Source organism: Homalodisca vitripennis, unplaced genomic scaffold (genome assembly GCF_021130785.1).
Source record: "Homalodisca vitripennis isolate AUS2020 unplaced genomic scaffold, UT_GWSS_2.1 ScUCBcl_1264;HRSCAF=4670, whole genome shotgun sequence".
Taxonomy (NCBI): domain Eukaryota; kingdom Metazoa; phylum Arthropoda; class Insecta; order Hemiptera; family Cicadellidae; genus Homalodisca; species Homalodisca vitripennis.
This window is the reverse complement of record NW_025777367.1, coordinates 992-28,988: the sequence shown is the minus strand read 5'-3', so window position 1 is coordinate 28,988 and position 27,997 is coordinate 992. Positions and strand designations below refer to the sequence as shown.

Below are 27,997 nucleotides of genomic sequence, written 5' to 3'. Positions count from 1 at the left end.
AATGTCTAACAAACTTCTTTCAACTCAGCAACATGGGTTCTTGGCAGATAAGTCTACAACCACTGCACTGATTAGCTTGGTAGATTTCTTTATTTGTCCAATTAGAGGAAGGTAATACTGCCACCACAGTATTGCTAGATTACAGCAAGACATTTGATTGTCTTATTATGTATTTCATCTCTCCTCTGCAATCAGTGGTACTGACCGTGTTGGGGACGTAAGGGATTGCCATGGTAGTGAGCCTGGACCTCGGCCAGAATATCCGTGGTGGAGCCAGAGAGAGGTGGGGTCCATGATACCTCTGGTCCAGCACAGAGTAGAACACCTGCACCTGCATCTCGGAGGCTGCAAACAGGCGCTTGGACGCACACAGGCGCTGCAGCATCTCATCTGGCATCGGTTCCTTGGTCTGGTAGTGGTGTGCAAAACTTTTCACCACCTGCCACCGGATCAGTCACATCAATGATGCAATCAGCAATATTGATTTTCGAATACATAGAATGGTAATAGCCCACAGCACAAAATTGATTTTTTATTCAATACTTTTGTTTATCAATGTCCTTATTCGTACCACTTTGTACAGGCAATCCAGACATTTAGGTAATAATTTCAATTCAAAATGAAATGATCCGATTTCTCAGACTAAATAACACTTTCAAAACACAGTTTAATATGTAAAAATATTTGTTAAGAATCTCGTTAATGGAATATCTCTTATTCAAAACACTGTCTAAAGATTGGCTTGTTTTGATCACTTTGACTTGTACAATACTATATTTACAGCCATACGCTTTTTCTCAGGAAGGGATATTGTGCGCAGATGTAAAGTTCTGAAAATTTTAGACTACTTGGAATTATTACAGTATGTGGAACAAGACAAACATAAGTAGCATAAATGTATGTGAGACATGAATAAAGTATATAGTATAACTTCCTGTTAAATATACATCATTTTAGCACTGGATATTTGTGGTGTACAGATGTGAATAGAACAGTTTAATTTTAAACTGACTTTAACATACAGTTAAAGAAACAAAACAGATGAATTAGTTATAATATTTCAAAAATACAGGACACATTGTAACATTACCACATCTCTACACCAATTCTAACACAAAAATATTCGGTTATCATTTCTATGGTTCCCAGTGCAGGATTTATGCATACTTAAAATTGTTTTTAATTAAATTTATAACCTTCACAAAAATGTTCTTGATTATAAAATTCATCAGATTAATTATTAAAGAAACTAACTGTATTTCATATAGTTTATTGTAAAAAAAATACCATTAGCATAACTGCAAGTGTTTAACACCATTAACATTTGTAATAATAACAAAACAAGACATTACATTTATTATCACACTTCAAATGAGTCAAACTTCAGTTGTACAGACTTCATGTACGTTACAAGCTTCTCTGTGGCCTGGTCTATTGTAGTTACAAACACACTACATGCAATGTCTATAGAAAACTGTTTTGTAATCAAAGCGTTTTTTCTTACTGTTGTGTATTTTTTATCATTGGTATTATTAATGTGGTATTTCTGCAAACAGTAGAGCAGTTTTATTAAAAACGATATTGAACACATTCTGACCGTATATTTAGTATAAACTCTATAGATTAACTTACCCTGGGGTCGGAAGCGAAGTATTCCATGAGAATGGACGGTACCTCAGCGAGGTCGGTGGAACAACGTGTGCCCGTCACGTGTTGGTACTCTGTCCGGGCCAGCATGGAGTGCATGGCATGTCCCATCTCGTGGAACAGGTTGTCCACCATCGCAGGTGTCAGCAGGCTAGGACCCGACCAGCGTGGAGTCGGCAGGTTCAGCATCAGCACCACTATCGGGTTCTTCAAATGAAGCAAAATAAATGTGACAAAAATATCTTTTGCATCTAGCCATTTGGAACATTTCTCTTTCAGTACAAAATACAAACATACGAATCTACCCATTTTGAAACCAAATACAGTACAACCTTATTTATACATAGTACTAAATGTTAATAAAACCATACTTTTCCAAATGATTTATTTTTGAGGCCTTTTGAAACCAAAGGTTTCATCATCAGGCGACTCCACAAATAAATATTTACATTATTTTTGTTACAATTAATATTAAAAACCATATGTTGTAACTTATTTATACAGATTAATTGCGTCGGCAGTGATTCGAATAAACAAATTTGTGAATAAACCGGCAGAGTGGCCATCTGACCGGGAAACTGGGAATCTTAACACACCAGGAAGCTGGAAATCCTCCTGTATAAACCAGGAATATCTAAAATATTATTTTTACATCTCTAAGAAGTTATAAGAAATAATTTGACAGCTCCTTGAATCAGGACTTGGTTAATCTCGAAACTCATATTTTATGAGACGTGGGGCAACTATGAAAGGCACTGTTCTGTACTGATGTCTACTTATTCTACAGATCATGTGTTAACCACACTTCGGTAGCATCTGTGGCAAATAACTTCCTGATACATTCTTCATATATTGGCCAGCAGTGGGATATATTCTGAGCCATGATACTTTCGAGGGACTGTAACCAGGGCTGCCAACAATGAGAAGTGGATTAAACATGAGTGTCAGACTCCGGAAAAGCATGCGTGGTTTTGCATTAATATTTACAATGTTCGTGGAAGTTTTACTAGGGATGGATCGATACCACAACTCTTTTCACTCTATTCCGGTACCAAGAGAAGTTCCTAAAATCATGATTTCACAATATTATAACTAGTGACATGTGGAAGCTGAATCTTGAATCCTAATAACTATTGGCTGTACGCAAATTATCAATTGCTGACACATTTTTGTACTTCCTGTAGATAAAAGTACATAACCAAAATAAAAAAATAACAAGTTAATTTTTTTAATTGATAACAAATAATATTTTGGTTATAATTATTATTTTATACATTTATTTGGTGCATTGTCGAGAGTCTGTTGCACCTAGTTGTGTACAACTAGTCGCAGTACGCAAATTACTGATTTCTAAAATCAATGTTTTTCTAGTTCTTTATGTATAAAAACTATTTATAAAAATACAATAACAAAATTAACGTGATTTAGGAGTAATATTTAAATTGAAATTCGTATTTTATATGTCTATATATACCAACCCCAACGTGTCTGGGGTTCTGTGCACTGACGTTGCTGCTCTGTAGTAAAAAGATGGTCGCTAATTTTATTTTATCTAGTTGTACATAAATAATTTTCTGTAAATATAAATATATATCCATACATTTTTAATTAAATGGAATATTCTTGAAACTACCATTTCTATTATTTAAAAATAAAAGGTACAGTATATGACTTGCAGTTTAAAACATGTTTTCATTTCTCTAAATCCCTGCAAATTCCTTTCAAGTAGCATTGTATTTTTATGCTTGTTTGTCTCAAAAACGTCAAGTAAAGTGAAAAGTAGACTTCATATAAAGTATTTGGTTTATTAAATAAATAAATAAGAATTTTATTGTCATTAAGCTTCAAGCAATAACATTCAAGCAATAAACAAAGTCAAATCTGCTATATTAAATTGAATTAATAACTTAGAACAAAGTCAGTATACAATGAAATCCAAAAATTTAAAACTCTAAGACAGATAAAATAATTTAGACCAATTGTGGTAAGTGGACAGGGAATCGGAAATTTTTCGACTTGGAAAAACCGAGAATTTGAAGAGGTTTCAGTGGCCACTCTGACCAGGAATACAGTAAAAAGCATTAAAATTCAATATTGACTAAGTTACTAATAATTTAGGGTAACATCTAACTTAAAAGTGAATATTCAAATTAATTAAACAAAATTAAAAGTATTTAATGTTCAATAATTCAACTTTTATAGTTTCAACACTATAGGTATTTTAATTTCATTTGTCGGGTTCACTCAACTTCATAGCTAAAAACTACTGAAGAAGAGACAGCAGAGTCATGCAGAGTCAATAGCAAATTTGCTTTTTAATTCTCATGACAAAGTTGCAGGAAAGTAGTGCTTGCAATGCAGGAGCTTTCTGAAATCCATTAGTTTATTGATACTATAGAATGGTATCAATTCTTGTTACGGATACAACTGTAAAGTGAAATCTACTTTAGAGTTTTTATTTGGCAATCTTCCCTAAATGTTACATTGTGTGGAGGCACGGGTACCCCTGCTTGCAGTTACAAGTGGATTAACACATAAGTTTATAAATAACTAATCAGAAGATGGAAGCCTGAGACCGACCTGATAGGACCCGTCAGGCAGCCTCCGCCCGCCCTGGATGGTGAAGTGACAGTCCTGGTTGGGTTTGTTCGATCTCTCGTAGAAGTCACAGTAGATGTGTCCCAGCAACCCTTCCGTCTCGTGCATAACTGAACACAACACATGTAGTACTCCGTGTATCCATTACGGATTGTTATGGACTTACACTATCCGTAGAAGAGCCTCACCTGCCACCTTGTACACGTCAGGGGACCACAGTTCGCCTGACTCCGTCTCGTCCGAGTGGAGGGTGATACCGTACAGCTGTTGGAACAGTGAGTTCAGCCCTTCCATACAACCTCCTAGCGAGAAGTACGGAGAGAAACTCGCTACTGTTGGCCTTGAGCCACTGCCGTTTCGCTTGGTTCGTCAGGTACGGAATGTCCCAGGCTGCTAGAGGCTGTCGGTAAACACAGTGCTTTTATTAGTTTTAATTAAGACTAATATCGTAAAAAATTCAAAGAAACTTTCTTTTTTCAACACAAGACATGAACAAGAGACAGAAATTTGTTTTAATCGCTTAAGAAACACAATTAAAAGTTTTATGTGTAAAAACTAGAACCTGTGTTTCCTGGAAAAATCTCATCAACAATTTATGTAAAAGCCACATCTGGAATTTGTTAGAAGACCGAAGTATGTAGAAGGAATGGATAGCTAAGATTGATTAGAGTTCTCTTGTAAAATCTTTAATAAAGGGCTAAAAAACTAAAAACCTAACCCTTTAGAGACGTCCAAAAATGAAACTTTTATTGTATAAAATAAAACTAAAGGTATAAAAATTAAATTTTTCTAATTGACCAAGAAAAACATTTTTTAAATTTGTAATTGACTTCATCTACAGTTTTGTTATCTAATCTACTGCTATTTGACAATGCCATTTCCAAATCTCAGTCCATTATTTGAATTTTGATAGTATTTATATATTTTTTTTTAAGTTACGAGGCAGTAAAATTACAATCTTTTTAAATTGTAAAAACTACCAACTTTATTAAACATAATGTTTTTTTCCTTTATTTTTGTTTTTGTCATTATACTTATTTTGTTTTCATAAAAAGTTTGTGGTCTTTAATTCTTTTCTACAGAATATTTAGGCTTATGTAGAAAAACATTGCCTACATAAGTTGTATAAGAATCAAATTCTACATACTCATTGTAAAGTAAAACGCACAATTGTATCAGTGTTTGAATGTAGGCGAAGTAATAAAGACATAAATAACTGTTATCTCCAACTGGAACAGAAACAAGTCACGTTTGCTGACTGATAATGTTATACTTGGGTACAATGGTTAATAAATAACACAAAAATACTATATTTTATTGTTATTTAAAAGTCTACTTTCTAAATTTCTAATGGAGGTACGTTTGTCATTTAGGCAAATAGTATGAATGCCTGACAGATCATACATTGGTCTCCAAAAAGTTAATCCTCCATTTGAGAGTCACTTCATACAAGTTGGCAAGCTTCTGATCAATGTTTCAAACTAAATAAATAACTCTCCCTCCTCAATTCGGACATTTTCCATTTTTACATTTTGGTAAAGAAATGCTGATGGTTGGTTGGGATGTAAAGGATCTTGCAAGACCCTTAGGGGATCTTTGGTATTAGGTTTTTATTTAGAATGTTTTGGAGTTTCTTCCCATACAACTTAGTCTGTTGTCAAGTTTTTTCTAGGATGAAACAGACTTTTTTTTAATTGGTGGGGGAGTGAAAAAAGCCCCTGTTTTAGGCTGATGTGCTAATGTTATGTGATGTTTTGGGACCGCCGAATGAATGAAAGTTCATCGCCATAAATTGGTTAGTTTATAATTTTTGTACATGCTCAGCATTATGTCTTAAGGTAGTTGTGACACCTGAGAATAGGGTAAATTCCAATCCTGGATATTCAGTGTTCTATTAATTTAACATATAACAATGGTAAATATCTGTCCTATTTTCCTTTCAAACTGTCCACTGTCGATAAAACACTTTAAATTAAAACACATTACTTACACCGGCATGAGGGTCAGTCTGCTGTTTCATCTTCCTCATGTTCTTGAAATCCTCCTCTGCCCGGGGTCTCAACTGTTCTGTCAGTGTGTCCAGAAACTCCGCAACTACCTCTGGTTCCTCCACAATACTCGACTTGAGAGCTCTGCACAACTACTAGCCATTAGTGACTTGATACAGCAACATTTGTAACAATCGGATTCTGTGCCATTACTCTCTCAAGTACCTGTGTGCAAAGGTGGGGAAATCACAGATGGACGCCAGTTTGTGTCGGGACTGCAGCATCTCGGTCAGTAAATGGTTCTGGTGTTGGTCCGGGTACAGGTAGATCTTGTAGGCTGCTTCTCGCGCAATCTCGTCCGGTGAGTCGGCGTACAGCCCATTCACCAGCACCTTGTCCCCCTCTATTGTGAATCTGTTGAGCATCAATCGTTTATGCTTTAACCATCAAACATTCTATTAAATTAAGAGCTATTAGTTTCTGACATCAAAACTACAAGGTGTATTCAAACATCTCGGATTAGCTGAACTTTAGCGGAGCCTATCACTCTTGCGGCTGGAAACATTTTATTTATATCGGTCTGTCCGCACAATATCTCGAAAACGAACTGATCATTTTACCATTTTAACCAATTTATGGAGAACTACTAAGTCAGCTACAGTCCTGCGAGTCTCAAGATGTTCTAGATCAAGTTTGGAGTACAGATCATCAATTGGTACTTGTTGATACTGGTATCCATTTCTGATACCCACCAATCGAATAAAACGATGCTCGATTTCGTTCAGGATCGTCACAAAGGTATTTTTAGTTTGGGTTCCAAACAGTCGATCCATATTCTAGAATCTGGCGTACCAGGGCACAGTATATAGTCCTCAGGGCAACCATATTTTGTATATGTTTAGAAAAACAGGAGATAAAGCCAAGCATTCTGTTAGCCCTTGAGCAGATATTATGAACGTGAGCCTCGGGGCTAAAATTCTTTGTCAGAATAATTTCAAGATCTTTCAACTCACTCACTCTGGCGATGGTTACTCGTTGTAACAAATAATTGTATATTATAGGCGAAGTGCAACAGTAAAATGATATGGCTTAACATTTCCTGGTGTTTTAGTGACATTTTGTTTGTTAAGCACCATTCATATACATTATGAAAACTATTTTGAAGTGATTCACAGTCCGCAACATGAGTAATTTGTGAGAATAACTTGACATCATCCTCAAACATTAGGCAGTCACTGTTGATATTCAGAGGAAGATCGTTTATGAAGTGTGCGAAAAGATAAGGTCCAGTGATAGAGCCCTGGGGAACACCAGAAAGTGAGAACTCAGAGGATAGTTAGCCAGCAAACTTCACAACAAGGCTGCGCTCGGAGAGGTAACTCGACAGTCAACGAGTTGAAGTGTTATCGAAGCCAAGTGCAGAGATCTTTTTGAGTAACAAAGCATGGTCAACAGTGTCAAAAGTCGACCTTTCTGGTGAGAAGCCGTGTTGCTAAGAAACAGGTTAACTGAGCAATCCTAAATCTTATTCGATCAAGAAATAGATCTTAAAAAAGTTTAGACAGAGCTGAGAGGTTAGAAATGGGCCTGTAGTTAGAGGCGATATCAGTAGGTCCTGATTTATGAATGGGGGACCACGTAGGCTGCTTTGAACGCCTCAGGAAAAAATCCCATCACAAGTGAAATTAATTAAATATGTGGCAACCTGGAGTAGCCAAAATGCTTCTGCTGTACTTAAGTACACCTGGTGGAATCTCATCAGGGCCTCAGCCTTTTCTAAGCTTCTCCAATACTTCAGGGGTGAACTCATAAGCAACTCCGTCTCCGAGATGGTCATATCTGCTTGGAACAGAGACCTCCGGTGAAAATTCATAAGGTTGCACCTTCAAATCATATAAATGTGTCTTTTGAGTAAGTGAGATTGGTTGGTATGTTGGAAGTGGATCACAAAAGATAAAGATAGGTGGTGTCTCTCTTCAACTGGCAAAATATTATCACTCTCCAGTGACACAGTAATATCTTAGAACTCAGGAATCCAACATGACGTCTCTGCTGTTATAAATTTGATCGATTTGGTAAATCTGAAACAGATCCATCAGTGACCATACCACTCTTGACGCTGGGGAATGTGTACTAGTTGACAAACCCATTCCAATCAATTCCGGGAAGGTTGAAATCACCAACGACAACCACTTCAATGAATATTCGCAATGTTGACATTAAAATAATGTAACCAAACCCAACCTAACCTAACCTCACATACAGTAACGTAACATTACTAAACTTAAACTAAACATAACCTGACATAACCAAATGTAACCTAACCAAACTAATATTACCTACCCTAACCTAAACTAACCGAACTTCACATAACGTAGTTATGGTAGGAAGGGTTCATTCCTTCAAATTTTGAGTTTAGCTCCAGTTCAATTTCCTTTTATGGCAGTGTGGGGTATCTGACACTGTCTCAGACTTGACTCCTGGAATCTGAAGTCATGTTCGTCTGAAGAGATCGAAAAAAAAAAGTCGAATCGAGACTTGAAAAAGCCCAAAATGAAACATTTTAGTTTTTTTAACTTAAGAGACACATATGTAAAAGTGAAGTGGTAGTGTCATTGTCTCACCAGGCACAAATTGAACGAACTACGATGTGATAGATACAATCTCTCAGCACGGTGGAACAACCGAATATATAGGCTTGGAAATTTTTGTATGAGAAACACTGAGTTTGATGATGGTGCATGTCACTCCATGGGATTTGAGTGTTAGTGAATATTTTTAAATTGATTTTATATATAACAATGATGGCAAGGAAAAAGTAATAGAATAAATAAATTTGTATACAAACTCAATACACCCACACAAGATTAAGACATGTAACATATTAAAACATGTAGCCTAACTATCCCTACACATAAATCTTTTTAACTTGACTTGTTGAGTATACTTTGATTATTTAACCCTTAATATGAAAACCGAAGGAAAGAAAAAGTGAATGAATCATCTGGCAAGATATGTTCAGAAAGATTTTATATGTAGACAAAAATTCTCTCATACACTGTTACCACAAGGTACTTACAGGCCACGGATATTTCTAGGCACCAGTTCAGAGGGGACGGCCCGAGGACTGACAGCTCCTGACATGAATCGCTGTCCCATCTGCAAGATGTAATCGTTTGAGAGCCACCACCTCCTGACGTTGGTGCTCAGGCAAGTGTATCCCGCACAGCTCAAAGTCAAACATGAACAGGCGAGCCACATGTTCGTCTATCTCTGTTGTTGCCATCTTGTCCCCCTTCTCCACCACGTGCCGCAGTGCCTGATACAGCTCTTTGTTTGTGTTCAATCTGAATAGACAATAAAATCGGTAACCTCTCTCAAATATAAACTACTGAATATTCAAAGAGGTTATAAATAGTTTTCAGGCTAATTATGGTAATTCAAAACAGCTGTAGTAAATTCTCAGTCATCGCCAGATTCAAACCTTATGTTATCACGAACATACGTTTTCGGTTAATAAAAGTAACAAAATCACAGTTGGAACAAATAATTTTGTCTTTTGAAAATAGATTATCTGAAGAAAATGATATTTCTAGAAGTATTGTTTTGAAATGTAGTAGTTTAAAAAAAATATTGTACCTTATTGACAGTAATTAGAAACAATACAAGAATAAGCAATAATTGTGTTGAGGTTATTTATGGTGCACACTTGTTACATCATGTCACTGAGGGTTGAGGGATGACACAGACGGTCACTGCCCTGTCTGCCATCACTATCGACACACCACTCATCATCCCATCCCCACTGGGGGACAATGACAGACTTCATTATCCTGATAAACAACACAAAACATCACTTTGTGACGAAATTTTGAAGAAACTTCAATCACACATAAAGAAGTGTTTTAAAGCAAGAAATAAAAGCAGTTGGCCAATTTTTTGCAAATAAACTAAACAAATGTTCTTTGAGTGCTATAATGTACACAAACAGTTTTAGTTATTCAAGTGCACTTTCCTATTACTGAACCAGGAACAAACAGTTAAATTTACGTTTTTCAATCCTGGTTTCAACTAAGAGAATGTAACAAACTATTTTATGTTTGTTCACTAACACTGAACAATAAATACTGTAATATTGAGTTACTTACTTCTCGACAACTCCGCTGATGGTGATACAGGCATTCTCAGCTGTGTGGGAGAAAGCTCCTCGTGGGTGAGCGATACGGATAAAACTCAGCCAAGTCTGCCACCCGACACAATGAGTCCGACAACTCATCAAATATTGATACCATCTTGCGACTCCTGAACAAATACTTATAAATAATGAATATCATTTATTACTCTCAAAGGAAATATATAGTTTTTGATAAATCATACTTTACATATTGTTTTATATTATTGGTAAATAACGCTTTTCTTCACTTAGTCCTCAATTAATACTTGGAAGAGGATCACATTATGTACAATGCCATGCTGGTTAAATGATACTTGGAAGAGGACCGCATTATGTATGATAACATACTGCTTTCTGATTTCTTAGAAGAGGACCACATTAAAGTGTGATATCATGCTGGTTTGCTGATACTTGGAAGAAAACCGCATTCCGTATAATATGATGTTTGCTGATACTTGGAAGAGGACCGCATTACATATGATATCATGCTGGTTTGCTGATACTTGGAAGAGGACCGCATTACATGATATCATGTTGGTTTGCTGATACTTGGAAGAGGACCCCATTAAGTATGATATCATGCTGGTTTGCTTTTACTTGGAAGAAGACCGCATTCCGTATGATATTGCTGTTTGCTGATACTTGGAAGAGGACCGCATTACGTATGATATCATGCTGGTTTGCTGATACTTGGAAGAGGACCGCATTACGTATGATATCATGCTGGTTTGCTGATACTTGGAAGAGGACCACATTACGTATGATATCATGCTGGTTTGCTGATACTTGGAAGAGGACCACATTACGTATGATATCATGTTGGTTTGCTGATACTTGGAAGAGGACCGCATTACATGATATCATGCTGGTTTTGCTGATACTTGGAAGAGGACCGCATTACATATGATATCACGCTGGTTTGCTGATACTTGGAAGAGCACCGCATTACATATGATATCACGCTGGTTTGCTGATACTTGGAAGAGAACCGCATTACATAATATGATATCACGCTGGTTTGCTGATACTTGGAAGAGGACCGCATTTCATATGATATCACGCTGGTTTGCTGATACTTGGAAGAGGACCGCATTACATATGATATCACGCTGGTTTTGCTGATACTTGGAAGAGGACCGCATTACATGATATCATGCTGGTTTTGTCTGATACTTGGAAGAGGACCGCATTACGTATGATATCATGCTGGTTTGCTGATACTTGGAAGAGGACCGCATTACGTATGATATCATGCTGTTTGCTGATACTTGGAAGAGGACCGCATTACGTATGATATCATGCTGGTTTTGCTGATACTTGGAAGAGGACCGCATTACATATGATATCATGCTGGTTTGCTGATACTTGGAAGAGGACCGCATTACATATGATATCATGCTGGTTTGCTGATACTTGGAAGAGGGACCGCATTACAGTATGATATCATGCTGGTTTGCTGATACTTGGAAGAGGACCGCATTACATTATGATATCACGCTGGTTTGCTGATACTTGGAAGAGGACCCGCATTACATATGATATCATGCTGGTTTGCTGATACTTGGAAGAGGACCGCATTACATATGATATCATGCTGGTTTGCTGATACTTGGAAGAGGACCGCATTACATATGATATCATGCTGGTTTGCTGATACTTGGAAGAGGACCGCATTACATATGATATCATGCTGGTTTGCTGATACTTGGAAGAGGACCACATTAAGTATGATATCATGCTGGTTTGCTGATACTTGGAAGAGGACCGCATTACATATGATATCATGCTGGTTTGCTGATACTTGGAAGAGGACCGCATTACATGATATCATGCTGGTTTGCTGATACTTGGAAGAGGACCGCATTACGTATGATATCATGCTGGTTTGCTGATACTTGGAAGAGGACCGCATTACATATGATATCATGCTGGTTTGCTGATACTTGGAAGAGGACCGCATTACATATGATATCATGCTGGTTTGCTGATACTTGGAAGAGGACCGCATTAAGTATGATATCATGCTGGTTTGCTGATACTTGGAAGAGGACCGCATTACCGTATGATATCATGCTGGTTTGCTGATACTTGGAAGAGGACCGCATTACATATGATATCATGCTGGTTTGCTGATACTTGGAAGAGGACCGCATTACGTATGATATCATGCTGGTTTGCTGATACTTGGAAGAGGACCGCATTACATGATATCATGCTGGTTTGCTGATACTTGGAAGAGGACCGCATTACATATGATATCATGCTGGTTTGCTGATACTTGGAAGAGGACCGCATTACATATGATATCCATGCTGGTTTGCTGATACTTGGAAGAGGACCGCATTACATATGATATCATGCTGGTTTGCTGATACTTGGAAGAGGACCGCATTACATATGATATCATGCTGGTTTGCTGATACTTGGAAGAGGACCGCATTACATATGATATCATGCTGGTTTTGCTGATACTTGGAAGAGGACCGCATTACATATGATATCATGCTGGTTTGCTGATACTTGGAAGAGGACCGCATTACATATGATATCATGCTGGTTTGCTGATACTTGGAAGAGGACCGCATTACATATGATATCATGCTGGTTTTGCTGATACTTGGAAGAGGACCCGCATTACATTTATATCATGCTGGTTTGCTGATACTTGGAAGAGGACCGCATTACATGATATCACGCTGGTTTGCTGATACTTGGAAGAGGACCGCATTACATATGATATCACGCTGGTTTGCTGATACTTGGAAGAGGAACCGCATTACATATGATATCACGCTGGTTTGCTGATACTTGGAAGAGGACCGCATTACATAATATGATATCACGCTGGTTTGCTGATACTTGGAAGAGGACCGCATTACATATGATATCACGCTGGTTTTGCTGATACTTGGAAGAGGACCGCATTACATATGATATCACGCTGGTTTGCTGATACTTGGAAGAGGACCGCATTACATATGATATCATGCTGGTTTGCTGATACTTGGAAGAGGACCGCATTACATATGATATCATCGCTGGTTTGCTGATACTTGGGAAAGAGGACCGCATTACATATGATATCATGCTGGTTTGCTGATACTTGGAAGAGGACCGCATTTACATATATGATATCATGTGGTTTGCTGATACTTGGAAGGAAAACCGCATTCCGTATGATATCATGCCTGGTTGCTGATACTTGGAAGAGGACCGCATTACATATGATAATCATGCTGGTTTGCTGATACTTGGAAGAAAACCGCATTCCGTATGATATGCATGGAAGAGGACCGCATTACGTGATGTGCTGATACTTGGAAGAGGACCGCATTACATGATATCATGCTGGTTATACTTGCTGGACTGGTTTGCTGAAGGAAGAAAACCGCATTCCGTATAATATCATGCTGTTTGCTGATACTTGGAAGAGGACCGCATTACATATGATATCATGCTGTTTGCTGATACTTGGAAGAGGACCGCATTACATGATATCATGTTGGTTTGCTGATACTTGGAAGAGGACCCATTAAGTATGATATCATGCTGGTTTGCTTTTACTTGGAAGAAGACCGCATTCCCGTATGATATGCTGTTTTGCTGATACTTGGAAGAGGACCGCATTACATGATATCATGCTGGGTTTGCTGATACTTGGAAGAGGACCGCATTACGTATGATATCATGCTGGTTTGCTGATACTTGGAAGAGGACTGATTACTGGTTTGATAGGAACGTGATACTTGCATTACATGTTCATGATACATGGAATGAGGACCATTACATGATATCATGCTGGTTGCTGATACTTGCATTACATATGATATCACGCTGGTTTGGATACTTGGAAGAGACCGCATTACATATGATCTGATACTTGGAAGGAGAACCGCATGATATCACGGTTTTGCTGATACTTGGAAGAGGACCGCATTTCATATGATATCATGCTGTTTGCTGATACTTGGAAGAGGACCGCATTACATATGATATCACGCTGGTTTGCTGATACTTGGAAGAGGACCCGCATTACATGATATCATGCTGGTTTGCTGATACTTGGAAGAGGACCGCCATTACGTATGATATCATGCTGGTTTTGCTAATACTTGGAAGAGAGGACCGCATTACGTATGATTATAACATGCTGGGTTTGCTGAATACTTGGAAGAGGACCGCATTACATATGATATCATGCTGGTTTGCTGATACTTGGAAGAGGACCGCATTACATATGATATCATGCTGGTTTGCTGATACTTGGAAGAGGACCGCATTACATATGATATCATGCTGGTTTGCTGATACTTGGAAGAGGACCGCATTACATGATATCACGCTGGTTTTGCTGATACTTGGAAGAGGACCGCATTACATATGATATCATGCTGGTTTGCTGATACTTGGAAGAGCACCGCATTACATATGATATCATGCCGGTTTGCTGATACTTGGAAGAGAACCGCATTACATTAATATGATATCACGCTGGTTTGCTGATACTTGGAAGAGGACCGCATTTCATATGATATCACGCTGGTTTGCTGATACTTGGAAGAGGACCGCATTACATATGATATCACGCTGGTTTGCTGATACTTGGAAGAGGACCGCATTACACATATGATATCACGCTGGTTTGCTGATACTTGGAAGAGGACCGCATTACATATGATATCACGCTGGTTTGCTGATACTTGGAAGAGGACCGCATTACATATGATATCATGCTGGTTTGCTGATACTTGGAAGAGGACCGCATTACACGTATGATATGCTGTTTGCTGATACTTGGAAGAGGACCGCATTACATATGATATCATGCTGGTTTGCTGATACTTGGAAGAGGACCGCATTACATATGATCATGATGGTTTGCTGATACTTGGAAGAGGAACCGCATTACATATGATATCATGCTGGTTTGCTGATACTTGGAAGAGGACCGCATTACATATGATATCATGCTGGTTTGCTGATACTTGGAAGAGGACCGCATTACATATGATATCACACCGGTTTGCTGATACTTGGAAGAGGACCGCATTTACAATATGATATCACGCTGGTTTGCTGATATTTGAAGAGGACCGCATTTCATATGATATCATGCTGGTTTGCTGATACTTGGAAGAGGACCGCATCCGTATGATATCATGCTGGTTTGCTGATACTTGGAAGAGGACCGCATTACATATGATATCATGCTGGTTTGCTGATACTTGGAAGAGGACCGCCATTACGTAATGATATACAATGCTGGTTTGCTGATACTTGTGGAAGAGGACCGCATTACATGATATCTTGCTGGTTTGCTGATACTTGGAGAGGTACGCATTACATGATATCATGTGGATTTGCTGATACTTGGAAAAACAGGACCACATTACATTGATATCCATGCTGGTTTTCCTGATTACATTGGAGAGTGAACGCCTTTACATATGACTCATCACGCTGGGTTTGCTGTTTCAGATACATGGGGAAGAGGAACCGCCTTACATATGATATCACGCTGGTTTGCTGATACTTGGAAGAGGACCGCATTACATATGATATCATGCTGGTTTGCTGATACTTGGAAGAGAAACCGCATTACATATGATATCATGCTGGTTTGCTGATACTTGGAAGAGGACCGCATTACATATGATATCACGCTGGTTTGCTGATACTTGGAAGAGGACCGCATTACAATGATATCATGCTGGTTTGCTGATACTTGGAAGAGGACCCCATTAAGTATGATATCATGCTGGTTTGCTATACTTGGAAGAAGGACCGCATTCCGTATGATATGCTGGTTTGTGCTGATACTTGGAAGAGGACCGCATTACATATGATATCATGCTGGTTTTGCTGATACTTGGAAGAGGACCGCATTACGTATGATATCATGCTGGTTTGCTGATACTTGGAAGAGGACCACATTACGTATGATATCATGCTGGTTTGCTGATACTTGGAAGAGGACCACATTACGTATGATATCATGCTGGTTTGCTGATACTTGGAAGAGGACCGCATTACATATGATATCATGCTGGTTTTGCTGATACTTGGAAGAGGGACCGCATTACATGATATCATGCTGGTTTGCTGATACTTGGAAGAGGACCGCATTACGTATGATATCATGCTGGTTTGCTACTTGGAAGAGGAACCGCATTACATATGATATCAGCTGGTTTGCTGATACTTGGAAGAGGACCGCACATTACGTATGATATCATGCTGGTTTGCTGATACTTGGAAGAGGACCGCATTACATATGATATCACGCTGGTTTGCTGATACTTGGAAGAGGACCGCATTACGTATGATATCATGCTGGTTTGCTGATACTTGGGAAGAGGACCGCATTACATATGATATCATGCTGGTTTGCTGATACTTGGAAGAGGACCGCATTACGTATGATATCATGCTGGTTTTGCTGATACTTGGAAGAGGACCGCATTACATATGATATCATGCTGCTGGTTTGCTGATACTTGGAAGAGGACCGCATTACATATGATATCATGCTGGTTTGCTGATACTTGGAAGAGGACCGCATTACATATGATATCACGCTGGTTTGCTGATACTTGGAAAACCGCATGATACTGTTTGCTTGCTGATACTTGAAGAGGACCGCATTACATATGATATCACGCTGGTTTGCTGATACTTGGAAGAGCACCGCATTACATATATGATATCACGCTGGTTTGCTGATACTTGGAAGAGGACCGCATTACATATGATATCAGCTGGTTTGCTGATACTTGGAAGAGGACCGCATTACATATGATATCACGCTGGTTTGCTGATACTTGGAAGAGGACCGCATTACATATGATATCATGCTGGTTTGCTGATACTTGGAAGAGGACCGCATTACATATGATATCATGCTGGTTTGCTGATACTTGGAAAGAGGACCGCATTACATATGATATCACGCTGGTTTGCTGATACTTGGAAGAGGACCGCATTACATGATATCATGCTGGTTTTGCTGATACTTGGAAGAGGACCGCATTACATATGATATCATGCTGGTTTGCTGATACTTGGAAGAAAAACCGCATTTCGTATGATATCACGCTTGTTTGCTGATACTTGGAAGAGGACCGCATTACAGTATGATATCACGCTGGTTTGCTGATCACTTGGAAGAGGACCGCATTTACATGATATCATGCTGGTTTGCTGATACTTGGAAGAGGACCCCATTAAGTATGATATCATGCTGGTTTTGCTGATACTTGGAAGAAGACCGCATTCCGTATGATATGCTGGTTTGCTGATACTTGGAAGAGGGACCGCATTACATATGATATCATGCTGGTTTGCTGATACTTGGAAGAGGACCGCATTACGTATGATATCATGCTGGGTTTTGCTGATACTTGGAAGAGGACCGCATTACGTATGATATCATGCTGGTTTGCTGATACTTGGAAGAGGACACGCATTACATTATGATATCACGCTGGTTTGCTGATACTTGGAGAGGACCGCATACACATATGATATCCGCTGTTTCTATACTTGGAAGAGGACCGCATGTATGATATCATGCTGTTTGCTGATACTTGAAAGAGGACCGCATTACATATGATATCAAGCTGGTTTGCTGATACTTGGAAGAGGACCGCATTACATGATATCATGCTGGTTTGCTGATACTTGGAAGAGGACCGCATTTAAGTATGATATCATGCTGGTTTGCTGATACTTGGAAGAAGACCGCATTCCGTATGATATGCTGTTTGCTGATACTTGGAAGAGGACCGCATTACATATGATATCATGCTGGTTTGCTGATACTTGGAAGAGGACCGCATTACGTATGATATCATGCTGGTTTGCTGATACTTGGAAGAGGACCGCATTACGTATGATATCATGCTGGTTTGCTGATACTTGGAAGAGGACCGCATTACGTATTGATATCATGTATGGGTTTGCTGATACTTGGAAGAGGACCGCATTACATGATATCATGCTGGTTTGCTGATACTTGGAAAGAGGACCGCATTACATATGATATCACGCTGGTTTGCTGATACTTGGAAGAGCACCGCATTACATATGATATCACGCCGGTTTGCTGATACTTGGAAGAGAACCGCATTACATAATATGATATCACGCTGGTTTGCTGATACTTGGAAGGGACCGCATTCCGTATGATATATCCTGGTTTGCTGATACTTTGGAAGAGGACCGCATTACATATGATATCACGCTGGTTTGCTGATACTTGGAAGAGGACCGCATTACATATGATATCATGCTGGTTTGCTGATACTTGGAAGAGGACCGCATTACATATGATATCATGCTGGTGGTTTGCTGATACTTGGAAGAGGACCGCATTACGTATGATATCATGCTGGTTTGCTGATACTTGGAAGAGGACCGCATTACATGATATCATGCTGGTTTGCTGATACTTGGAAGAGGACCGCATTACATATGATATCATGCTGGTTTGCTGATACTTGGAAGAGGACCGCATTAACATATGATATCATGCTGGTTTGCTGATACTTGGAAGAGGACCGCATTACATATGATATCATGCTGGTTTGCTGATACTTGGAAAGAGGACCGCATATACATATGATATCATGCTGGTTTTGCTGATACTTGGAAGAGGACCGCATTACATATGATATCATGCTGGGTTTGCTGATACTTGGAAAGAGGACCGCATTACATATGATATCATGCTGGTTTGCTGATACTTGGAAGAGGACCGCATTACGTATGATATCATGCTGGTTTGCTGATACTTGGAAGAGGACCACATTACATATGATATCATGCTGGTTTGCTGATACTTGGAAGAGGACCGCATTACATATGATATCATGCTGGTTTGCTGATACTTGGAAGAGGACCGCATTACATATGATATCATGCTGGTTTGCTGATACTTGGAAGAGGACCGCATTACGTATGATATCATGCTGGTTTGCTGATACTTGGAAGAGGAGACCGCATTACATATGATATCATGCTGGTTTGCTGATACTTGGAAGAGGACCGCATTACGTATGATATCATGCTGGTTTGCTGATACTTGGAAGAGGACCGCATTACCATATGATATCATGCTGGTTTGCTGATACTTGGAAGAGGACCGCATTACGAAAGCAATTTATCATGCTGGTTTGCTGATACTTGGAAGAGGACCGCAATTACCGGATGTTATGCTGCTTTCCTGATTTACTTGGAAGAGGACCGCATTACATATGATATCATGCTGCTGGTTTGCTGATACTTGGAAGAGGACCGCATTACAGTATGATATCATGCTGGTTTGCTGATACTTGGAAGAGGACCGCATTACATGATATCATGCTGGTTTGCTGATACTTGGAAGAGGACCGCATTACATATGATATCATGCTGGTTTGTGCTGATACTTGGAAGAGGACCGCATTACGTTATGATATCATGCTGGTTTGCTGATACTTGGAAGAGGACCGCATTACGTATGATATCATGCTGGTTTGCTGATACTTTGGAAGAGGACCGCATTACATATGATATCATGCTGGTTTGCTGATACTTGGAAGAGGACCGCATTACATATGATATCATGCTGGTTTGCTGATACTTGGAAGAGGACCGCATTACATATGATAATCACGCTGGTTTGCTGATACTTGGAAGAGGACCGCATTTACATATGATATCACGCTGGTTTTGCTGATACTTGGAAGAGGGACCGCATTACATATGATATCACGCTGGTTTGCTGATACTTGGAAGAGGACCGCATTACATATGATATCACGCTGGTTTGCTGATACTTGGAAGAGGACCGCATTACATAATATCTATGCTTGGTTTGCTGATACTTGGAAGAGGACCGCATTACATGATATCACGCTTGGTTTGCTGATACTTGGAAGAGGAACCGCATTAACATGATATCACGCTGGTTTGCTGATACTTGGAATGAGGACCGCATTACATATGATATCACGCTGGTTTGCTGATACTTGGAAGAGGACCGCATTACATATGATATCACGCCGGTTTGCTGATACTTGGAAGAGGACCGCATTACATATGATATCACGCTGGTTTGCTGATACTTGGAAGAGGACCGCATTTCATATGATATCATGCTGGTTTGCTGATACTTGGAAGAGGACCGCATTACATAATGATATCACGCTGGTTTGCTGATTACTTGGAAGAGGACCGCATTACATATGATATCATGCTGGTTTTGCTGATACTTGGAAGAGGACCGCATTACATATGATATCATGCTGGTTTGCTGATACTTGGAAGAGGACCGCAATTACATATGATATCATGCTGGTTTGCTGATACTTGGGAAGAAAACCGCATTACATATGATACGCTGGTTTGCTGATACTTGGAAGAAGGACCGCATTACATATGATATCATCACGCTGGTTTGCTGATACTTGGAAGAGGACCGCATTACATTATTATCATCACGCTGGTTTGCTGATACTTGGAAGAGGACCGCATTACATATGATATCACGCTGGTTTGCTGATACTTGGAAGAGGACCGCATTAAGTATGATATCATGCTGGTTTGCTGATACTTGGAAGAGGACCGCATTCCGTATGATATCATGCTGGTTTGCTGATACTTGGAAGAGGAACCGCATTACATATGATATCATGCTGTGGTTTGCTGATACTTGGAAGAGGACCGCATTACATATGATATCATGCTGGTTTGCTGATACTTGGAAGAGGACCGCATTACATATGATATCATGCTGGTTTGCTGATACTTGGAAGAGGACCGCATTATGTATTATGATATCACACTGGTTTGCTGATTACTTGGAAGAGGACCACATAACATATGATATTCATGCTGTATTGCTGATACTTGGAAGAGGACCCACCTAAGTACATATGATATCATGCTGGTTTTGCTGATACTTGGAAGAGTGACCGCATTACGTCTTAATCATGCTGTTTTGCTGATACAAGAGGACCGAAGCGATGATATCATGCTGGTTTGCTGATACTTGGAAGAGGACCGCATTACATGATATCATGCTGGTTTGCTGATACTTGGAAGAGGACCCCATTACATGATATCATGCTGGTTTGCTGATACTTGAAGAGGGACCGCATTTTACATATGATATCTGCTGGTTTGCTGATACTTGGAAGAGACCGCATTACATATGATATCATGCTGGTTTTGCTGATACTTGGAAGAGGACCGCATTACATAATTATCATGCTGGTTTGCTGATACTTGGAAGAGGACCGCATTACATATGATATCATGCGGTTTGCTGATACTTGGAAGAGGACCGCATTTACATATGATATCATGCTGGTTTGCTGATACTTGGAAGAGGACCGCATTACATATGATGATATCACGCTGGTTTTGCTGATACTTGGAAGAGGACCGCATTTACAGGGAGATTTATCATACTGGTTTGCTGATACTTTGGAAGGAGGACCCATTAAGTATGATATCATGCTGGTTTGCTGATACTTGGAAGAGGACCGCATTACGTATGATATGCTGGTTTGCTGATACTTGGAAGAGGAACCGCATTAGTATGATATCATGCTGGTTTGCTGATACTTGGAAGAGGACCGCATTACGTATGATATTCATGCTGGTTTGTGATACTTGGAAGAGGACCGCATTTACGTATGATATCATTGCTGGTTTGCTGATACTTGAGGAAGAGGACCGCATTACGTATGATATCATGCTGGTTTGCTGATACTTGGAAGAGGACCGCATTACATGATATCATGCTGGTTTGCTGATACTTGGAAGAGGACCGCATTACATATGATATCATGCTGGTTTGCTGATACTTGGAAGAGGACCGCATTACATTACATGATATCATGCTGGTTTGCTGATACTTGGGAAGAGGACCGTCTAAATTACATATGATATCATGCTGGTTTGCTGATACTACTTGGAAGGACCGCATTACATATGATAAACATGCTGGTTTTGCTGATACTTGGAAGAGGACCGCATTACATATGATATCATGCTGGTTTTGCTGATACTTGGAAGAGGACCGCATTAAGTATGATATCAGCTGGTTTGCTGATACTTGGAAGAGGACCGCATTAACATATGATATCATGCTGGTTTGCTGCTGATACTTGGAAGAGGACCGCATTACATATGATATCATGTCCTGGGTTTGCTGATACTTGGAAGAGGACCGCATTACATATGATATCAATGCTGGTTTGCTGATACTTGGAAAGAGGACCGCATTACATATGATATCATGCTGGTTTGCTGATACTTGGAAGAGGACCGCATTACATATGATATCATCAGCTGGTTTTTGCTGATACTTGGAAGAGGACCGCATTACATATGATATCTCACGCTGGTTTTGCTGATACTTGGAAGAGGGATCCGCAATTACATAATGATGATATCCACGCTGGTTTGCTGATACTTGGAAGAGGACCGCATTACCTATATGATATCACATTGGTTTGCTGATACTTGGAAAGAGGACCGCATTAACATATGATAATCATGCTGGTTTGCTGATACTTGGAAGAGGACCGCATTACATATGGATATCACGCTGGTTTGCTGATACTTGGAAGAGGACCGCATTACATATGATATCACGCTGGTTTGCTGATACTTGGAAGAGGACCGCATTACATGAATGTTTTTCTTGATGGTTTGCTGATACTTGGAAGAGGACCGCATTACATATGATATCATGCTGGTTTGCTGATACTTGGAAGAGGACCCCATTGTTCATGACGTCATGCTGATTGACTGTTCAGAGTACAACCAGCATATCCTGGGAATTCATATTTCATTGAAACTTATTTATTCTCTTTCTTTGTGCTATATGCAAGTTAAGCTTGAATGGTCTTTGTGAGACTGAGTTTGAAAATTTGTACATCTACTCACATGGAAAACCTAATTTATGTGTGTGTTGTCTCAATTGTGGTGTTGCAGTTGTTAGAGTTTCTTCACACGGATTGCAAAGTGTTTATTTGATTGATACTCGAACAAAGTATGGGGCTTACATAACACCCAGATGTTCTTTTCTGTTTTGTGTATACTATATTGACATTGATTGATTATACCCTACTATAATATACCTCCCACTTCAGTGTCCTTGTTTTCAAATGATGTCTCCTGAAAATATTGCAAGTAATGTTTACTTTTATTTGAATGGTTATTTTTTTTTTGTTTTTAAATAAGACTATGTTCAGTAAGAAGAAAACTATGGCTGGACTTCCAGAAAATAGTACCTATTCCATTTTGTTTTTTATGTATTTAAACTTTTTGATGGTCTAATAAAATTTTTGTAGTGGATTTCTTCAGTTTTTCTCTAAAAATTACATTTTTATTACACTGAAATGTCTTGTTGCCATTAACTGTTTATGTTGGTCTGAAATTTTTTGTAGTAATTGTTTCAATGACCTTAAAATTATTTTAAGTTATTGTTGATTATTTGGCGTTACAGAACACTGAAGAAAAGACGAAAAAAAAAGGATGAAAAGAGAAAGTAGTAAAGAAGAAGGACTTTTGTATTAGGATGGCATTTTTTTTAATTACTTTAGGAACAAGGGAGGCTGATATTATCCCAATCTGTATACTCTTATGTGCGAGGGGTTCAGGGTTTGCGAGAAATTGATGCTGTCAAGGGAGTCACCTAATAAATGTTGCAGTATTAATAAAATTGTTAGTTAGCACCTAAGGGGACCGTTGTGGAATTTAAATTACATGAGATTGTTGTGTAGTGCACTTTTTTATGTTTTTTTTTTTCTGCTGGTTGTTTTCGCTTTATCGGGTGCTTTACCATTTTTTTACATAATGTTTCTATTGGAGGCTGGATTCGTGTTACCTTTTATTACTCTTGTTACTTAATCAAAACTTAAAAGGTGAGAAAATAAATTGTCTGATATCATGGAAGAGAAAATAAATTTTGTATGGCGTCACATTATTGGCTTGGCCTCCTGCTTCTTTAGAATCAATCCTCCTCTGCAAAGTCTTTACCATAATATAAACAGGAACCGTACAAACACACAAAATTGTGACTCACGAGTGGGTTAAATATTTAACAACACAAATCTATTTTTAAATCATTGACTAAATTTTATTTATAGATAATATATTCATAGTACCGTTTTTAATTTTAATTTCACATCACATTCAATAAATTTTAAACCACATCTATTTATTGTATCATTAACCAAGTAAACTTTAAGACAAATAATTGTAACCACTTATGCCATGGCAATGAAATAAATAAGCGGAATCCCTGATTTTTGCATATCAGATTAAATATATTTTAAAAATAGCATATATACTATATACTATATATATGTCTATATATATATTAATATATATATATCCGTTGGACAATTTGACCCTCTACCATTAGGAAGCTCCATCTCAAAAAACATGTGTGAAACTTCTCAATTAGTTCATTAAATCTAAACCTGTTTGGGTCACAAGGCAACTATTCATCTAGCTCATCTGCTTTAGCGATTGCATTCTCCTTGAGTAATAAAAAACCCCTTCATCGTACTCATGTGTGTGTGTGTGTGGGATTTCCCAAATAGTCCCTAGAACAATAACAGGCTATTTCGTTATAGATTTCCTTTGTGGTCTTGCATTCTCCTTGAGTTTATATATTTTAAAAACCCCCTTCATGCTATGAAGTTGTGGGATTCCAAATAGTCCCTGATCAATAAAAGGCTTTTTTGTTTATAGATTTTCCATTGTGTTCCAGTATGCTCCCCTTCGAGTTAATAAAAGCACTTCATGGAATTGAAGTATTGTGGGATTCCAAATAGTCCTAGTATACTAATTACTTGGCCCCTTTTGTTATAGATTACCATTGTGTTCTGTATTCTCCTTGAGTAAATAAAAACCCCTTCTTGGACATATGAAGTTGTGGATTACAAAATAGTCCATAGTTCAATAACTGGCTATTTGTTATAGGTTACACCCAATGTGTTCAGCATTCTCCTTGTGATACTAAATATAAAACCCATTCATGCACTTTGTAGTTGTGGGATTTACCAATTAGTCCTAGAACAATAACAGGCTATTTGTTATAGATTACTCATTGTGGTCGATTCTCCTTGAGTAAATAAAAACCCCCTTCAGGACTATGAAGTTGTGAGGATTCCAAATAATCCCTAGAACAAATAACAGGCCTATTTGTTACTAGATACCATTGTGGGTTCAGTATTCTCACTTGAGCTAAATATAAATCCCTTCAAGACTATGAAGTTGTGGGGGGTTTACCAATTAGTCCCTAGAACAATAAACAGGTATTTGTTATAGCATTTACATTGTGTTTCTGTATTTCTCCGTGAGTAATAAAAACCCTTCATGACTATGAAGTTGTGGGATTTCCCAATTAGTCCCTAAGAACAATAAAAACAGGCTATTTGTTATTGATTTAACATTGTGTTCAGTATATCTCCTTGAGTAATACAAAACCCTTCATGACTATGAACGTTGTGGGTTACCAAATAGTCCCTAGAACAATAACAGGACTATTGTTTATAGATTTACCATTGTGTTCAGTATTCTCCTTTTAGTAAAATTAAATCCACTTCAATGAATATGAAGTTGTGGGATTCAAAAATTTATTTCCCTAGAACAATAACAGGGCATTTGTTATGGATTACCAATTTTGTGTTCAGTATTTCTCATTTGAGTAAATTTAACACACTTCATGGAAACTGTGAAGTTGTGGGGATTACCTAATTTGTCATAGAAACAATAAAAGGATATTTGTTATAGCATTACCATCTGTGTTCAGCATTCTCCTTGAGTAAAATTTTAAAAACCCTTCATGGACTATGAAGTTGGTGGGATTCCAAATAATACCTAGAACAATATACAGGCTACTTTGTTTTAGATTAAAACTTTGTGTTCAGCTTCCCTCCTTGAGTAATATACAAACAATTACTTCACCTTTTATATTAATGTATACTCTACTGTTCCTTGCTAAATATATTTTTCTTAAGTTGATATTTTGACAAAGGTGGGAGTAGCATAAGTAAAACAAAATTACACAATGGTTTTACAATCAACTGTTTGTCGGCTTTCTTATGAAACTACAGCCCAAGGGGAACCCAATGGTTTAACAACTTTGGCCAAATGTGCGCCTGGGTACTTATAAATACTAGAAATGTCAACAGTTTTCTGGAGTTTATCCAGTGTATAATTCAAGGGTTCTTAATAAGTGGGGCAATGTGCATACAATTTTAGCATATAAATTTTAAGCAAAATGTTATCTTATCTATATGCAAATTAAAATTTAAAATAATTGTTTTAGAACTAAAAATGTAAACATTATAATATATTTTAGGCCTACTTCTTTATTTTAAAACAAATATTATTAAAAATAATGCCAAATATATAAAAAAATTCGGGGAGTCTACTTAAGCGGCCTACACTTGTTTGTTGCTATTATCAAATGATTCGATATATTTATCTAACTTCGTTATTATACCCATAATAGTACACAACAAGAAATTATTCACATTAACTAAAACAAATATATACTTCATCAATTCTTAGTAATAATCAATTATAAGAATAAAAATTACAATCAACATAACAAGATTACAGTACGACACCACCTACATGCAAAAAACTTTTTGAATCATTGATAGCCCAATAAAAAAATGTTTCTCGCGAATAATAACCATTGTATTTATATGTAATAATGTAGTGAATATTGTGTTAATTTCATGTTTTATTTGTATGTTGCTGGAGCCGTTTGTATCTTTTGAGGAGAATTTTAATGTTAGGACCTTCATGCGTACAAATCTGGTGTCTTCTCGATTTTCACATCTTTACCACTGAAACATAGCTCAGCTATGATATTGGTGACTTTATTGGTTTATGTTGTTTCCAGCCGCTGATACAATGTAGTTATTTAAAAAGCGTTAAACATTTATATTTTAGTAAGTGTAATTGTTCAAACAAGTAGTTATTTTATTTAGCAAACAGTTTTCAATTTGCAAGTTTATAGCTTAGCTTTCAATGAATGTTGTCACAGACATTTTTCTTATCTCGCCCTTTTGGTAAGTGGTGGGTACTGGCTATGAAGTATGTTTGGGGTTTGTGAGGGGAAAAAAACTCTTTTGGTGAAATCATGGCATGTTTCAAAACCCCGGTATAATATTTTAATTTTAAATACTCATTTTTGTAAGGTGTCTATGAGGTTAAAGGCCGACCCACGGCAAATCACGAATTTGTCATTGGGTTAAACATTAATCTGCTTATCCTCCGTACAAATGACAAATAACATGGTTTTAGGGGGGGGAAGATACATTTTAATTGTTTTAAGCTTTTTTTTAATATCTTTAATGTTATGTTTGTTTGCTGTGTGTCTTGGATATCTGTATACTTCAATTTTTATTCTTGTGGCCCGGGGAATAATAATAGCGTATAATGTTATATAAGACGCTCCGGGGCTGTTGTCCTTTACTTCACAAGATATTGTGGTACTTAAGTTCGGATAAAGTGAGTACTTTTCAATTCTCTGGATCAACCATCCACTAGTTCGACGAATCATAGTGAA

The 27,997-nt window shown here is 38.1% G+C and overlaps 1 pseudogene; it reads right to left on the bottom strand.

The window, feature by feature from the left end:
- Positions 1 to 205: 205 nt before the first annotated feature.
- On the bottom strand, positions 206 to 24,946 carry LOC124371299 (annotated as a pseudogene).
- Between the last annotated feature and the right edge of the window lie 3,051 nt (positions 24,947 to 27,997).